Source organism: Ovis aries, chromosome 15 (genome assembly GCF_016772045.2).
Source record: "Ovis aries strain OAR_USU_Benz2616 breed Rambouillet chromosome 15, ARS-UI_Ramb_v3.0, whole genome shotgun sequence".
Taxonomy (NCBI): domain Eukaryota; kingdom Metazoa; phylum Chordata; class Mammalia; order Artiodactyla; family Bovidae; genus Ovis; species Ovis aries.
Window position 1 is genome coordinate 22356940 of NC_056068.1, and position 16135 is coordinate 22373074.

A 16135-nucleotide genomic window follows, 5' to 3' on the forward strand; every position below is an offset into this window, starting at 1 on the left:
CACCATCCAGGTGACCTCAGAACAATATATTGCATTGCTCTAACAATTCATCTTCCATAAAATGGGGATAATGGTAGCACCCAGGTCATAAGGTGGCTGGGAGCTTTTTAATGAGATAATATGTGTGGCACACAGTGCCTGGCACAGAGAGACACTCAGTAAAGTCTTGCTTCCCTAGTTGTTATTATTCTTGGAGAGAGTCCACCGAGGTGGGGCCTGGGAGCTGCCCACAGTTCCTCCAGAGGGGAGCTCCTCCTTGAGCAACTACAGTTGAGTCAGAGCCGTGGGTGCTTCATGCGGGTTCCAGGACACAGCCTGTCCAGCTAGTCATGAGCTGTTCATCACCGCAGCTGAGCCGGGGTGGAACTGCGCTTGATTGACTGCAGGGTGGGGGGCGGAAGAAGTAGGAAAGAGGATGGAGAGCAAGTTCCTTTTTCCTGTGAAACTTCCTAAACTGAGCACCTTCATCTCGATCTGCAGAGCAGAAGCAGCATGGTGAGTGGAGTGTGAAAGTCTCCATCTGTGAATGATACATAAGGTTTAGAGCTGGGGCTGCCCCAGACTCCTTCCCCAGACAGGATGCGAGCTCTCTAGAACCCTTCAGGGAAGGTGATAGGCTGGCTTGGCCCCCAGGCGTTCGGGTGAGGACAGAGGGCTGGGTGTTCTTGCCCTGGATACCTGCCAGGTTCTTGCTCATGAGGTCATTTGGGCTCTTCGCTTTTGTCTGACGTGGATTTTACCAGGGAACAGCACTCTGTTTTCATCTTTTGTTATCCACACCCTCTGCCGCCTTTTCCTGTGCTTTGTAGACAGAGATATTTTTAGTTTTCTTTCTCTGGTATTGTTCCAGCCCCATGCCCTTGTGACTTCCTGGTCCAGGGCAGTCATCCTGCAGGGTCAGGAGGGTCGTGTTCTGATCGTGCAGGTGTGGGGCCTTTAGCTACATCTAACAGCTCCCCTTGTTGACTGCTGTCTCGGAATATTGCCTTCGTTCTGTGTGGTCATGGACTTGAGCTCTCCTCAGCTTGTATCAGCCTCTACCACTTGACTCCTTTGGTTGGTGGCCTTCTGCTTCAGGTCGTGGGTGCAGGCTGCTGGAAAGTGGTGGGGAGAGATGGGGAACTCCCTTGGAAAGAGCGAGGGACACAGCAGCTCTTGTTTGCATGGGTCCACTTTTATTTATCTTCTCATAATTTTTGCATATTTAAGTTTGTCTTAAAAAGTGTATTTGTTTATTTGGCTGTGCCAGGTCTTAGTTGAGGCAGGCCGGATTGTTAGTAGTGGCATGTGAACTCTTATTTGCGGTCTGTGGGATCTAGTTCCCTGATCAGGGTTTGAACCTGGGCTGTCAGCATTGACAGCATGGAGCCTTAAGCCACTGGACCACCAGGGAGTCCCTGGATATTCTCTGTCTTGATCTACACTAGGAACTTCCTGGAGGCTTGTGTCCAAGAGAGGGGGGCAAGTGCAGGACTTAGAAGATGGCCATGAAGCACCGACTTGTGTGTTGGTGGGGAGACTGGCTGCCTCAGGCCCAGCATCTGGATTTATCTACCTGGTAGCTCAGACAGTTTATCACATCAGGGTTCTCCTTAGAACCAGCAACCCCAGGGTCTCAGGACTATATGCTTCTGCCCACAGAATTATGCCCACCTTCCCTAGTTTGCTCACATATAGCATCACTCCTAGGCTGGTACCCTGACCCACCATTCTCATCTCCATCTCCACACTTAGCTTATGGTTTTCAGGTTGTGCTTGAAGGAGCACAGACCTTAAAGTTGGTTTCAAGTTGCTGCTCTCCCACCTACCAGTAGTATGTGACTTGCTATTCGAGTCTGAGTGTTTTTGTTTGTACCAGGCTCATTGCCCTGCTGTGACAATCGATTCAATAATTGTTATTTGAGTGCCTAGTATGTGTCAGACACTGTGCTCAGTATGGAAGGGCACACAGACCAGCACCCAGAACTCGATTCCTGATATTTTTTTAAAGATGCATATGTTAAAAAAATCTGTTTATTTATTTGGCTGCACCAGGCCTCAGTTGCAGCATGAGGGATCTTTAGTTGTGGCGTGTGGGATCCAGATCCCTGACCAGGGAACAAACCCAGGCCCCTTGCTTCAGGAGCATGGAATCTTAGCCACTGGACCATCAAGCAAGTCCTTCAATCTCTCATTTTGAATTTGGTTTAGTGTTGGGAGGTAGGGCCAAAACCAGATAACTTCAAAATAATGGGTAAATGCTAAGATAGGGGTAAGCACAGGATGATTTAGGAGTACAAATGAAAGACAAAATTGCTTTTCAGAGTAAACAGTGGATGAGCTGTTTTAAAGAATGGGGGGATATGACCCAGGCAAGTGGGTGAAGTTGAGGTACATGCTCCTGGAAGACAGAAGTGGGGAAGATGAAATGACGTGATGGAAACAGGGGATTACTAAAAGTTAATGTTCAAGACAAAGATTGATGGGGCTGATGCTGGAGAGTGAATAGCGGCTACATAATGGGAGGCCTTATAGGTCACACCAAGAATTTAGAACTCCATCCTATAGGCAAGGGGTCTTAAAGCAGGAGAGTGACATGGCCAGATCTGGGTTTGGACCAGTCACTTTAGCAATTATGTTGGGAACGGATATGAGAGTGAAATCTCTGGAATTAGGAATCCAGGTAGGAGGCTGTTGCAATAGTCCAGGTGAGTGATGATAAATTACCACACAATTCATCATCAGCAGGTGCAGGGTATGGAGGAGAGGGATCAGATGTTAAAAATCAGGACAATGAAAAGAGCAGATCCTAGAGGCAGGTTGCTGAGGGGAGGGTGGGGTTAAGGATGACTCCGGGTGTCCGGCTTACCTGGGACGGGTGGAGGATGTGCCATTGACTAATGGGGGTCACAGGAGGAGCCGGTTTGGGATAAGAGTGGAGACGATGAGTTCAGCTTTAGACAGGTCTAGTTTGAGGTGCCTGTGAAATATCCCAGTAGAGACGCCTAGCACACAGTATATACACAAATCTGATTTCGGAAAGGAAATCCAGGCTGGGGTATAGATTTGTGAGTTGCCTGAACATAGATGATAGTGAAAACTCCCACAGTGGATGCTATTGTCCAAGAGCACTGTATGGAATGGGAAAAGTACTGGTTCAACGGCTGACTGACAGGAAACTCCAGTGACTAAGTGGTGGGTGAAGAAAGGGTCCAAAGCAGAAACTCATACCTACGTGGAGAGGATGCTGTTACAGTCATGAGGGAGTAGATGGTTTCAAGAAAGAGAGAGTGAGTAATAGAGTCAAGTGCATCAATAATAAAAGTATAGAAAACTCCCCACTGAATTTGGCAATAGGAAGGTATTGATGGTTTTCAACTGAGGAGTGGACTAGGGGACCAGAGAGTGCAGTGAATTGAATTGGGGAGGGGAGGAAGTGGGAAGAGTTGTACAGGTTTCAGTAAAGGAGGAATAAGGGAGACAAAGCGGGGCTGAGAGACCCAAGTGAAGGATGCTTTTTGTTTGCTTTTGTTTATTTATTTTTTATTATGTCTACAACCCCCGTTTTATATATTAACTTTTTATTTTGTATTGGAGTATAGCTGATTAACAATATAGTGATAGTTTCAGGTGGACAGCAAAGGGACTCAGCCATACATATGCATGTATCCTTTCTCCTCCAAACTCCCTTCCCCTTCAGGCTGCCACATAACACTGAGCAGAGTTCCCTGTGCTGTCCAGTAGGTCCTTGTTGGTGATCCATTTTAGATATAGCAATGTGTTATGTCCATTCCCAGCTCCCTAACTATCCCTTCCTCCCATCCTCCCCTCGTCCCCAGCAACCGTATATTCGTTCTCTTTTAAAACGTTGCAAAATTTCAGCATATTTATAGTATCAGAGGCAGGAAGATATTAGAGAAGGGGAGGCTGAAAGACAGGGAGTGAATACAACCGTCTCAGCCTGTCCTGATATCTGTGACGTGAAACTCCAACAAGTTCAGACAAGCAGGCTTCCTTTTGCAAGCCATTTTTCACAGTTAAACTGTAAGCCTTCCATCTTCACCCAGCAACCGAGTCCACTAGTCTTTGTGTCTCAGTCTGCAGCAGCTCAAATTCCAGCTTTCTATACGGACCCAAGTCATTATTCGATCATCCAACGTGAACAATTGGCTCCCCACATACTTGGCTGAGCAACAAGGCTTCCAAGCAGGTTTTCTCAGCCTACTTCAGTTCAGCTGATTCCAGCACTTACTTATGCACCCCTGCCTCCAGCCCTACTGTCTGGGTGCCAGACCTGCTGTTTCCCAGGCTCAGGAATTATTTAGCTTTCACTTCAACCATAGAAATCTCAGCCAACCTTTATGCATAGCAGTCTATCCCCACCATCTGTGGCCCTTCCTGGTACTGCCATCCACAACTTTCCAGCTGTCCAACACCAGGAACCTGCCAATTGGATCTTGCCTTTCAACAAACTTCAAATATGCAGACTATTCCTATATTATATGAGCATCAGCTGAGCCAGGCAACAGGACTAGAAGGTTCTCACCTGATTGACACACATCTTCTCCAGGCTAGAGTGGATCCTACCAGACTTCAAATCTTTATTCTGGACAAGTAAAATAGCCTGGTCAGACAAATTTTTATAACACTGCCCAGGCATTGAGGGCTCTCCAGCAGATTACATTACCTTTATCAGCATCCCAGGTTTTTGTTTTTTTTTTTTTTTTGCCTAATTTTGGATCTTAAGGGCAGGCTTTAATTTCTCTGCCTCAGACTCTTCAGATGCTACTTGGCATCTCCTTTCTTCCATGAAACTCTCCCCATTCAGACATGACAGATTTGGTAAAATATTAGGCTGAGTCTTGCTTTCCTCCACTCAAGTCATCTTTGTATGAATTCAATGGTTGTTTTGTGTTGTTTTTCTAAATGGATTTTAGCTGACGTTCATGAAGAGCAGTGAGTACCTATAACTGTGGTTATAGGAAGGAAATCCGAGAAGGTGCATTTCTGGGCCAGAGCTGTGTCACAGCCATCCCTTGGGTCCTCTGCTGGAAACGCAGAATCAAGTCTCAAATGCATTTAAAAATTGTATCCTCTGGCTTTATAAATGTGGGACAGCACTGTACCCCGGGCTTTCCTAATAGCTCAGTGGGTAAGGAGTCCACCGGCAGTGCAGGAGCCACAGGAGATGTGAGTTCAGTCCCTGGGTCGGGAAGATCCCCTGAAGTAGGAAATGGCAACCCACTCCAGTATTCTTGCCTGGAGAATCCCAGGGACAGAGGAGCCTGGCGGGCTGCAGTCCGCAGAGTCACAAAGACCAGGACATGACTGAATGACTGAGCATGCCTGCACTGTATCCTACCTCTGTGAATGTAAAATATCTTGTGCCTATGTAGCAGTGACTATGCTTTATCAGAGCTGTTAATTAACATTATTATTATTTGGCTGCGTGGCTTGAGGGATCTGAGTTCCCTGACCAGAACATGGATTAAACCCAGGCCCCCGGGAGTGGAAGCGTGGACTCCTAATAACTGGACCGCCAGGGAAGTCCAAGACATTTTTTTTTTACCTCTCTATTTTTAAGATAATTTTTACAACTGTATTTTATTTTTAAAATAATTTTATTTATTAATCTATTTATTTTGGGCTGTGCTACATCTTGCCACGTGAGCGCGAGCTTTTCTCTATTTGCGGTGAGCAGGGAAGCCCACACCCTTGCAGTGTGCAGGCTTCTCATTGCAGTGTTGCTCCCCTTGTTGTGGAGTGGGGGCTCTAGGGTATGTGGGCTACAGGAGTTGCAGTTCCTGGGCTCTAGAGCACAGGCTCAGTAGTTCTGGCACATGGGCTTGGTTACCCCGAGGCATGCGGATTCTTCTTGGACCAGGTAAGAGCCCCATTGGCAGGAGGATGCTTTACCACTGAGCCACCAGGAAAGTCCCTCCCCAACACCCCCACTCCAGCTGTTTTTAATGAGGTTATTCTATTCTAGAGTGTTTTCTTTCCAGATTATGATTGAGAAACTAATAAAGAAATAATGCAGGATACTACAACAAAAACAGATCTTGGCTGTTTTCTGGGGTTTTGTCCTAAGAAGAGGTGGCAAGAATACACAGAAGAACTGTACAAAAAAGATCTTTATGACCCAGATAATCATGATGATGTGATCACTAATCTAGAACCAGACATCTTGGAATGTGAAGTCAAGTGGGCCTTAGAAAGCATCACTACCAACAAAGCTAATGGAGGTGATGGAATTCCAATTGAGCTGTTTCAAATCCTGAGAGATGATGCTGTGAAAGTGCTGCACTCAATATGTCAGCAAATTTGGAAAACTCAGCAGTGGCCACAGGACTGGAAAAGGTCAGTTTTCTTTCCAATCCCAAAGAAAGGCAATGCCAAAGAATGTTCAAACTACTGCACAATTACACTCATCTCACATGCTAGTAAAGTAATGCTCAAAATTCTCCAAGCCAGGCTTCAGCAATACGTGAACTGTGAACTCCCTGATGTTCAAGCTGGTTTTAGAAAAGGCAGAGGAACCAGAGATCAAATCGCCAACAACTGCTGGATCATGGAAAAGGAAGAGAGTTCCAGAAAAACATCTATTTCTGCTCTCTTGACTATGCCAAAGCCTTTGACTGTGTGGATCACAATCAACTGTGGAAAATTCTGAAAGAGATGGGAATACCAGACCACCTCACCTGCCTCTTGAGAAATCTGTATGCAGGTCAGGAAACAACAGTTAGAACTGGACATGGAACAACAGACTGGTTCCAAATAGAAAAAGGAGTATGTCAAGGCTGTATATTGTCACCCTGCTTATTTAACTTCTATGCAGAGTACATCATGAGAAACACTGGACTGGAAGAAACACAAGCTGGAATCAAGATTTCCAGGAGAAATATCAATAACCTCAGATATGCAGATGACACCACCCTTATGGCAGAAAGTGAAGAGGAACTAAAAAGCCTCTTGATGAAAGTGAAAGAGGAGAGTGAAAAAGTTGGCTTAAAGCTCAACATTCAGAAAACGAAGATCATGGCATCCGGTCCCATCACTTCTTGGGAAATAGATGGGAAACAGTAGAAACAGTGTCAGACTATTTTTTTGGGCTCCAGAATCACTGCAGATGGTGATTGCAGCCATGAAATTAAAAGAAGCTTACTCCTTGGAAGAAAAGTTATGACCAACCTAGATAGCCTATTCAAAAGCAGAGACATTACTTTGCCGACTAACGTCTGTCTAGTCAAGGCTATGGTTTTTCCTGTGGTCATGTATGGATGTGAGAGTTGGACTGTGAAGAAGGCTGAGCGCCAAAGAATTGATGCTTTTGAACTGTGGTGTTGGAGAAGACTCTTGAGAGTCCCTTGGACTGCAAGGAGATCCAACCAGTCCATTCTGAAGGAGATCAGTCCTGGGTGCTCTTTGGAAGGAATGATGCTAAAGCTGAAGCTCCAGTACTTTGGCCACCTCATGAGAAGAGTTGACTCATTGGAAAAGACTCTGATGCTGTGAGGGATTGGGGGCAGGAGGAGAAGGGGACGACCGAGGATGAGATGGCTGGATGGCATCACGGACTCGATAGACGTGAGTCTGAGTGAACTCCGGTAGATGGTGATGAACAGGGAGGCCTGGCGTGCTGCGATTCATGCGGTCGCAAAGAGTCGGACACGACTGAGTGACTGAACTGACTGAACTAATATATTTATTGATGGAGGAAAGTCTCATGTATTTCGCTAGGATCTCTTGGTTTTAGCATTGTTTTTCCAGTAAGCTTATTTAAAAAAAAATTTTTAACTGGAGGATAATTCCTTTACTATATTGAGATGGTTTCTGCCATACATCAACATGAATCAGCCATAGGTAGACACATGTCCTCTCCCTCTGAAGCCTCCCTCCCACCTCCCACACCATCCCACCGTTCTAGGTTGTCACAGAGCACCAGCTTTGGATTCCTTTGTCATACAGCAAATTCCCATTGGCTATCTACCTTATATATGGTAATGTATGTGTTTTAGTGCTACTCTCTCAACTCATCCCACTTTTTCTCTCCCTCACTGTGCCCAAAACTCTATTCTCACTACTGTCTTGTAAATAGGTTCATCACTACCATCTTCCTAGATTTCATATATATGCTTTAATATACAATGTTTGTCTTTTTCTTTCTGAATCACTTCACTCTGCATAATAGGCTCTAGGTTGGCCCACCTCATTAGAACTGACTCAAATGTATTCCTTTTTATGGCTGAATAATATTGCATTGTGGATATGTATCACAACTTCTTTGTCCATTCATCTATTGATGGACATCTAGGTTGCTTCCATGTCCTGGCTATTGTAAATAGTGCTGCAATGAACAGTGGGGTACATGTGTCTTTTTCAATTATGGTTTCCTCAGGGTATATGCTCATCAGGTCATATGGTAGTTTTGTTCATGGCAAATATATGGGAAAACAATAGAAACAGTGAGAGATTTATTTGAGGGGGCTCCAAAATCACTGCAGATGGTGACTGCAGCCATGAAATTAAAAGACGCTTGCTCCTTGGAAGAAAAGCTATGACAAATCTAGACAGCATATTAAAAAGCAGAGACATTACTTTGCTGACAAAGGTCCATCTAGTCAAACCTATGGCTTTTCCAGTAGTCATGTATGGGTGTGAGAGTTGGACTATAAAGAAAGCTGAGGGCCAAAGAATTGATGCTTTTGAACTGTGGTGTTGGAGAAGACTCTTGAGCGTCCCTTGGACTGCAAGGAGATCAAACCAGTCCATCCTAAAGGAAAGGATTCATTGGAAGGACTGATGCTGAAGCTCTAATACTTTAGCCACCTGATGTGAAGAACTGACTCATTGGAAAAGACTCTGATGCTGGAAAAGATTGAAGGCAGGAGGAGAAGGTGAGGACAGAGGGTGAGATGGTTGGATGGCATCACCGACTCGATGGACACGAGTTTGAGCTAGCTCCACGAATTGGTGATGGACAGGGAAGCCTGGTGTGATGCAGTCCATGGGGTTGCAAAGTCGGGCATGACTGAGTGACTGAACTGATACAGATGGTAGCTTTATTCCTAGTTTTTAAAAGAATCTCCATACTTCTCTCCATAGTCTTTTAAAAATTATTATTATTTTTAAATGGATATGACTGCAAAACTTGGAAAAGCTGTTACTGCTATTAATGCATAATGTATTGATATGTTCTCTCTCTCTTTGCATATAAACTCATATTTTATATACAGAAAGTCCCCTACATATAAACAAGTTCCATGCTGAGAGCATGTTCATAAGTCCAACTTGTTCATCCAATAAAGTTATCCTAGGTACCCAGCTTTTATAGCTAACACCAGACACATGAACTAACTTATGTGATTGGATGTGTGAACGCATGTTCCTATGTTTGTAAGTTCTCAACTTGAAGGTTCATATGTAGGGGCCTACTGTACATAAAATTTGAAGTTTTGGAAATATTAGCAGTGCTCTCAACTTTGGAAACAGTATCCCATTTATAACATATTTGGTTGGCGTTATACAGAAATTAACAGTCTCCTGGTATAGACCCATTGAACATTTTTTTTTCCTACTTGTATAGAGGTAACACATTGTATTTGGAGAAGGCAATGGCACCCCACTCCAGTACTCTTGCCTGGAAAATCCCATGGATGGAGGAGCCTGGTAGGCTGCAGTCCATGAGGTCGCTAAGAGTCGGACACGACTGAGCGACTTCCCTTTCACTTTTCACTTTCATGCATTGGAGAAGGAAATGGAAACACACTCCAGTGTTCTTGCCTGGAGAACCCCAGGGACAGGGGGAGTCTGGTGGGCTGCCATCTATGGGGTTGCACAGAGTCGGACACGACTGAAGTGACTTAGCAGCAGTAGCAGCAGCAGCAACACATTGTATTAAACATATAAGGTCTTATCTACATAGGTTTAACTACAGAAGTTAATGAAGTATTCTCTAAATGAAAAGAAGATGAGGCGTGAAAACTGATAAAGACAGGTTCTAAAGGTAGAGAATGCAGATGGAGGGACTGGCCTAGGGTAGGAGGAAGGACTCTCACCCCTGCGGGAGAGGGAAAAGGAAAAGTGACGATGGATAAGGGTGTGGATGGGGGCTGGAAAGTTAACGAAGCTCTCATCTTAGGGCTTCCATTTTCTCATTAAGATCGGAAGAGCTGTTGTCTGCTGAGATGGAGGGGCTTTGGGGTTGGGTGGGTGGGTGGCTTGAAGAGGGCTGTGGAGGCTGGAACAATTTCTGAGGAGAATGGGAGAGATCACCTGCAAAGCTCAAGGGCAAGGATCCTTGATCTGTGACAGTCAGAGCCCAGTTGATATGGGAGCCCCTGTTGCCATGATGGAATTGTGTGCTTTCCTTCAACGGCAGAGGAGAGTTGAGGCAGGTCATGGCATGCGTTAGGCATCCTCAGAAGAATGAGGCAGAAGGTAGCTGCTTGTGAGAGTTGGGTTCAGGTCAACTGTGTGGTCTAGGCTGGGTGGGCAGGAAATGAAGGACTCGAGGTGGGCATCTGTGAGGCTGAGGGGCAGATGTAGTGAGTGAGACCAGGGGAGAAGTGCGTGGCAAGAGGGTGGCTGTTTGAGACTGGGCTACTGGAGCTTGCAATGTCTGATGTGAGGCAGTTCTGACAAGGCTCTTGGATGTGGGGGAAACTGAAGGGAGTGGAAGCAAAACCACGGGATTGGGGAGGTTTGTGCACGGTGTCTATTAGCTACGGACATCCAAGTTTCCCAGCAAGGTGGCGGACGTGGAGGAGAGAGAAGGGGTGTTGGGCCTGAGTGTGAGGTTAGATGTTGAAAGGTAGAGGAACGGCAGAGGCTCATGGAACCTCAGGGAAAAGGCTCTTTTTCAGGAAAAGGAAGAGCAAAGGTTTGGAAATGGCCCTGGGGAGTGAGGAGGAGAACACCCCCTCTTCCTGACCTTGGGTCCAGTGGGAGTGGGGAGTAGAGCGATCTCCAAGAAGGGCTACAGGGAAGCTGTCAGACTGGAGTCTGTACAGTTTGCACTCTGTCCAAGGAGGGGAGGGACTGAAACCATTAGTCACACTCTGAGTCCTCAGGGGCTGGACTGCCTAGGGGGTACTTTTAACCAATGTGACCTTCTAAACCAGAGGAGCCTCCTTCTAATTTGCCCAAGGTTCAGAAGGGCTAGCGGTAGCCTTGAGGAGTGCTGTTCTCAGCAGAGAGCTGGGTTTCATCAGAGATCGCAGAGTGTAGAGAATGGATCAAAGATGTCATGGAGTTCACTAGGCAGTCAGGGCTTCAAATGGCCCAGAGGGAAGGCTGGTGAGAGAAGCATGAAGATGGGGAGGAGAGGGCGGTGGATGGAGGATGGAGCAGCCCTGAAGTGTCCTGTGGAGGAGGGGTGTCTGGAGCGGCTTTCCCCAGGGAGGAGGGGCTCTGAAACATGAACAGACTGGCTGATTCCAAGGGTCCAAAAAAAAAAAAAAAAAAGCCACTAGCCTCCCAGGGCCCGGCTGGAGCTCCAGAATGATCCCATTTGGATATACCAGCATAGTCCTCAGGACATCTACATTGGTGTCAGTATGCTTGTTAAAAATGCATGCTTCTGGACCCCACCCAAGATTTGAAGACGTGACGCCTTGGTGTGCCATTATGCTCTGCTCCAAGGTGATTTTTAAGCATGTCAAAGTTTGAGAACCTCTGCCTGGGAGTCTCGATGGTCCTGGGTGCATAGCGCCTAGTGGTATTCAGTGGGGGTAATATCGATGCAGCACCTGGTGCAGGGCGTGTCTGGACAATGACAGGCGTTACACACAACCCCGGGGTTGTATTGGTGACATGGGAGGGGCGTAGGAACCCACAGAGAGTTTACTGTTAGCTGATACAGATGCCATCCAGGGCGTGGGCAGAATATTGCTTCACTTTTCCCTTCACAACACCTCTCAGTCACACCTCTGGGGATCCCCCTTCTTGCTCTTGTCTCCCCCTTTTGCTCTTCCACAGGCCTCTTGGTCTTTTCTGTCCACAGCCTCTCTCACGGCTCTGCTGCAAGTAGGGGCCCCAGGTCATTCCTGAGGCTGGTGTGTGGACTGTGAGCAAGGCGGCTGTACTGACAGCCTCCCCTCACTTCCTTCAGTACTGTGCCTTCCTGACAATTTACCTCTTTTCTCTGTGTCATGAAGGCTCCTCAGAAGTGGGGAGAGGAGGAAAGGAAAGCATGGGGTGCAAGGACCCCTGCCCCCTTGTCCCCTGAATCTTACACTTTACGTGGGTTCCCGTCCCGCCTTGGCAGCCAGTTCTCTCCAACACCTCCAGCCCACAACTGAACTGGAACTCTCTTGAAATTCTAAGCAGAATTTGAATTAATTCAGTTCCAATTCAACATCAGAGTCTGAGTAAAGCAAATGTCTATTTAGTCGGGAAGCTTTGGGCTTCCCAGGTGGCTCAGTAGTTAAGAATCCACCTGCCAACCCAGGAGATGCGAGAGGTGTGGGTGCAATCCCTGGGCCGGGAAGATCCCCTGGAGTAGAAAATGGCAACCCACTCCAGTATTCTTGCCTGGAAAATCCCATCGCTAGAGGAGTCTTGTGTGTTACAGTCCACGGGGTCACAAAGAGTCAGACAGAACTGAGCACATGCGCAAGTGCAGGCTAGATGCTTTGGCAATACGGATGACACACATCGGTGAATGGCGGAGGGAAGACTCTTGCGCCCTAGGGGACAGAGAAAAGAGCCCTGGCGGGCCTGGGTTTGAAACTGCCAAAAGTGGGGAAAAGGGATGGGCCGGACATAGCGCAGCAGGTGAAAGGGTAAAAAACAAGTCAGTAGGGCTTGTGAAATGAAATTTGCTCAGCCTAGGTGTAGAGGGGCTGATTTCTTGAGTCAGATGTTTAGGAGATGATCACTGGCCTATGGGACCTGCGGACATCCGTAAGGTATGAGAAGGTGAAAAACAAGCAAGCAAGCATGCAAACAAATCCCAGACCCCTGAACCCCCCTACGTGTACACTCCCCCCCTTGTAAATGAATGGACAGAGGAAAACCTTAGGATCTGGTGGTAGAAGGGAGTGCGGAAGTTATTTAATCAAACTGGCCGTGTCATTCGGGTGGGTTTGGTTTCATGCTAATTTAATGAATATTGCCACACCCTTGTAGATCAGTGCTTGCCTGTGCTTCTGAGGTTCTCAGACCTAACTGGACTAATGGGGATGGGGGTGGGCTGTGGGGAGAGGACATGGCAACCTGCCACTCTTTTACAACAATGAATACTGAATTGTGTAGGGATTATGAAATCATTCACTGACATGATGTGACAAGCGTGAGTAAGACACCATCCCAGCCTCTGGGGCTCTCAGGCAACCCAGGAAGAGAATCATATGGAGTTTACGATGAATCCCCCAAAGACCTGTTGGATGTGGAAAGACAGTTCCACAAAAGAACAGAAAAGGGAAGAATTAAACTCAGAATGCCTTTATGTATGTTGCTTTTTTCCCCTCCCCAACAAGACTGCAAGTTCTGGGAAGGTAAATATTGTACAAGTTCCCTACATGTGAACGAGCTCTGTTCTGAGACTGTGTTCATAAGTCCAATTTGTTCGTAAGTCCAACCCAGTTAGCCAAGGTACCCAACTAACACAGTCAACTATGCAGAACTGTATGGTAATAGGTTTTAATACTTTTCACATAAATAATACATCAAAACAAACACAAAAAATAGAAAACATTTAATCTTACTGTAAAGTACCTTGGAAGGTATGGTTGTACAGGACAACAGCTGGCATACAGGGCTGGCATCAAGTGAACAGGCAAGAAGAGTTACTGACTGGAGGAGAAAAAGGAGAGGGGAGATGGAGCCGGAGGAAGGTCAGCGTAAGAGATGGAGGGCAAGCTGCAATGTCACTCATGCCTGACGTTGATGGATCACACGTTCCCATCTTTGAAAGTCCACAACGTGAAGCTTCATGTGTTGGGGACTTACTGTGACCCCTTTAGTGTCTCCATGATTCTCAGCGTGCCTGGGGTTGAGCATGGAGTAGGCGTTCAATATTTGCTCCTTCTTATCCATTTCAGTGACTTTAGGTCTTACACCATGATCTGCATGTGTTAGGTACTTGGTTTTCTGAAATGAATAAAATTAATTTTCCCTGTCTTCCACCTCATCCCTTCATTTCTCCCCTGTCTTCCAAGGATTTATGCAAGAAACCATTATTAAGATGAATCATGAAGTGGTCCGTGCTATTAAAGTTCAGCTTCATTGATGAGAAATTTCAGTTAAAATATCAGCAGAGATGAATGAAAGTAATTCCCAACATTGATGAGGCCGCAGGTAAATGAAACTTCTATAAATGGTTAATGCGGGAGTACTTGTTCAGTTTTTTTGAGAAGGCAAACTGATGCTCTGTCGATAGCCTTAAGACGCACATATCTCTACATATTTACCCTAAGGAGAAAAATTACTGTGGAGTGGATAGAGATAAACAGCATTCTTCATGCTGGTGAAAGTAGAAAACATCTTAGGACTGTGTGATTAGCATCTTCAAGCAACCTATAATAATGTGGTAGAAATGTATTTGAAAAAATGGGAGCATATTAAAGATGGATTAAATTTAAAAAAAAATAAAAAGCACCGGCTCAGAAAGCAAGAGTGAAAGGCATTCTGGAATTCTGGTCGGTCCCTTACTGGCTGTGTGGCCTCAGGAAAGTTACTTAACCTCTTTTGCCCTTTGATTTTCTCTTCTGTGAAATGGAGCTGTGGTTCTCCACTTTGCAGGGTTGCTGTAAGGACTGTTGATATATACACAGAACAATAGAACACTTGGTTCTGAGACTGATGTGTATTGGATGCTCAATCAACAGTGGCTTTTATTACCCAATTTCTGCTTTATAAAAAGATATGTATTTGCACATGTGAGAGAAAAACCAGTAGAATTTACAGCAAGATGTTACCAGTGTTATCTCTGACTGGTGAAACTATAGTGATCTTTCTTTCCTTCCTTGGGTTTTTCTCTTTTATCAAATTTTCTACAGCGAACATTGTAGAAATGATATTAATCTTATAATCCAAAACAGTACTTAGAAAAGAAGCAGTCCTGGACTTGTACTAAAACATGAGAGAGATGGAGATGAACCTAGTGACTTATCTGTGCTGGGTTATAAGAGACCTTAGGGATCGTTTGTTTAATTTCATTGCACAGCTGAGGAAACTGAGGCATCAAGAGAGAAATGTATCAGGTTAAATATGAATTAGTAGTGAGCATCATTGTTTCCTGAGCCAGTACTTTTTTCTTGTTTTCCTTTTCTTTTCCTATTGGAGCATAGCTGCTTTACAGCGTGGGGTTAGTTTCTGTGGTACAATGAAGTGAACCAGCCTGGTGTATACATATATCCTCTTCTTCTTAAGCCTCCCTCCCACCACCCCCATCCCAGCCCGCTAGGTTATCACAGAGTACTGAGCTGAGCGCTTTGTGCTATATTAGCTGGCTCCCACTAACTAGCTATTTTACACAGTGTATATTATATATAGCATTTCCTTGATGGCTCAGTGGCAAAGAATCCGCCTGCCAATGCAGGCGATGTGAGTTCAATCTCTGAGTCAGAAAGATCCCCTGGAGAAGGAAATGGCAACCCCCTCCAGTATTCTTGCCTGGGAAACGCCATGGACAGAGGAGCCTGGAGAGCTACAAGTCCACGGAGTTGCGAAACGGTCAGACGTGACTTAGCGGTTAAACAACAAGTGCGTCAATCCCAACCTCCCAGTTCCTCCCACCCTCCCCTCCCCTCACTGCGTCCCTCACCTAGTGCTTTTTCAACTACACTCATCTGTCTTTGAGAATTTGGGGCTCAAGAAACGGGTGACTTTAGCCCTGGATATTCCCCCAACCTCTGGAGTCACCAGAAGAATCTTGAATCTCTAGAATCTTCTGGATCTCCTGGGGGAGAGACTTCTGTGTCCTTGCCTCTCTCCAGGAAGGGCAGTGTCGGGTAGGGTCCATTTCTGGAATCTGCTACTTTCTACCGTCCAAGTGTGAGCAAGTTCCTTCTCCAATTTTGTTTTTTAATTCATTAAATGGAGACAGCGACGTCACTGGAAATCTTTGGCATGATTTCTGAGCCAGGTCACTCTCCCGGGAGGGCAGAGTCACCTGCTGATCAGCACATGCATGTTCCGAGAGCACATCCAA

At 45.9% G+C, this 16135-nt stretch overlaps 1 long non-coding RNA gene across 1 annotated transcript in view; it reads left to right on the top strand.

The window, feature by feature from the left end:
• The first annotated feature begins 258 nt into the window (after positions 1-258).
• The window catches only part of LOC132657812 (uncharacterized), a 34559-nt gene continuing 18682 nt past the window's right edge, over positions 259-16135 (top strand). Inside the window, exon 1 of the long non-coding RNA XR_009596504.1 lies at positions 259-495. This is a non-coding gene — a long non-coding RNA (uncharacterized LOC132657812). The remainder of the gene's footprint in view (positions 496-16135) is intronic.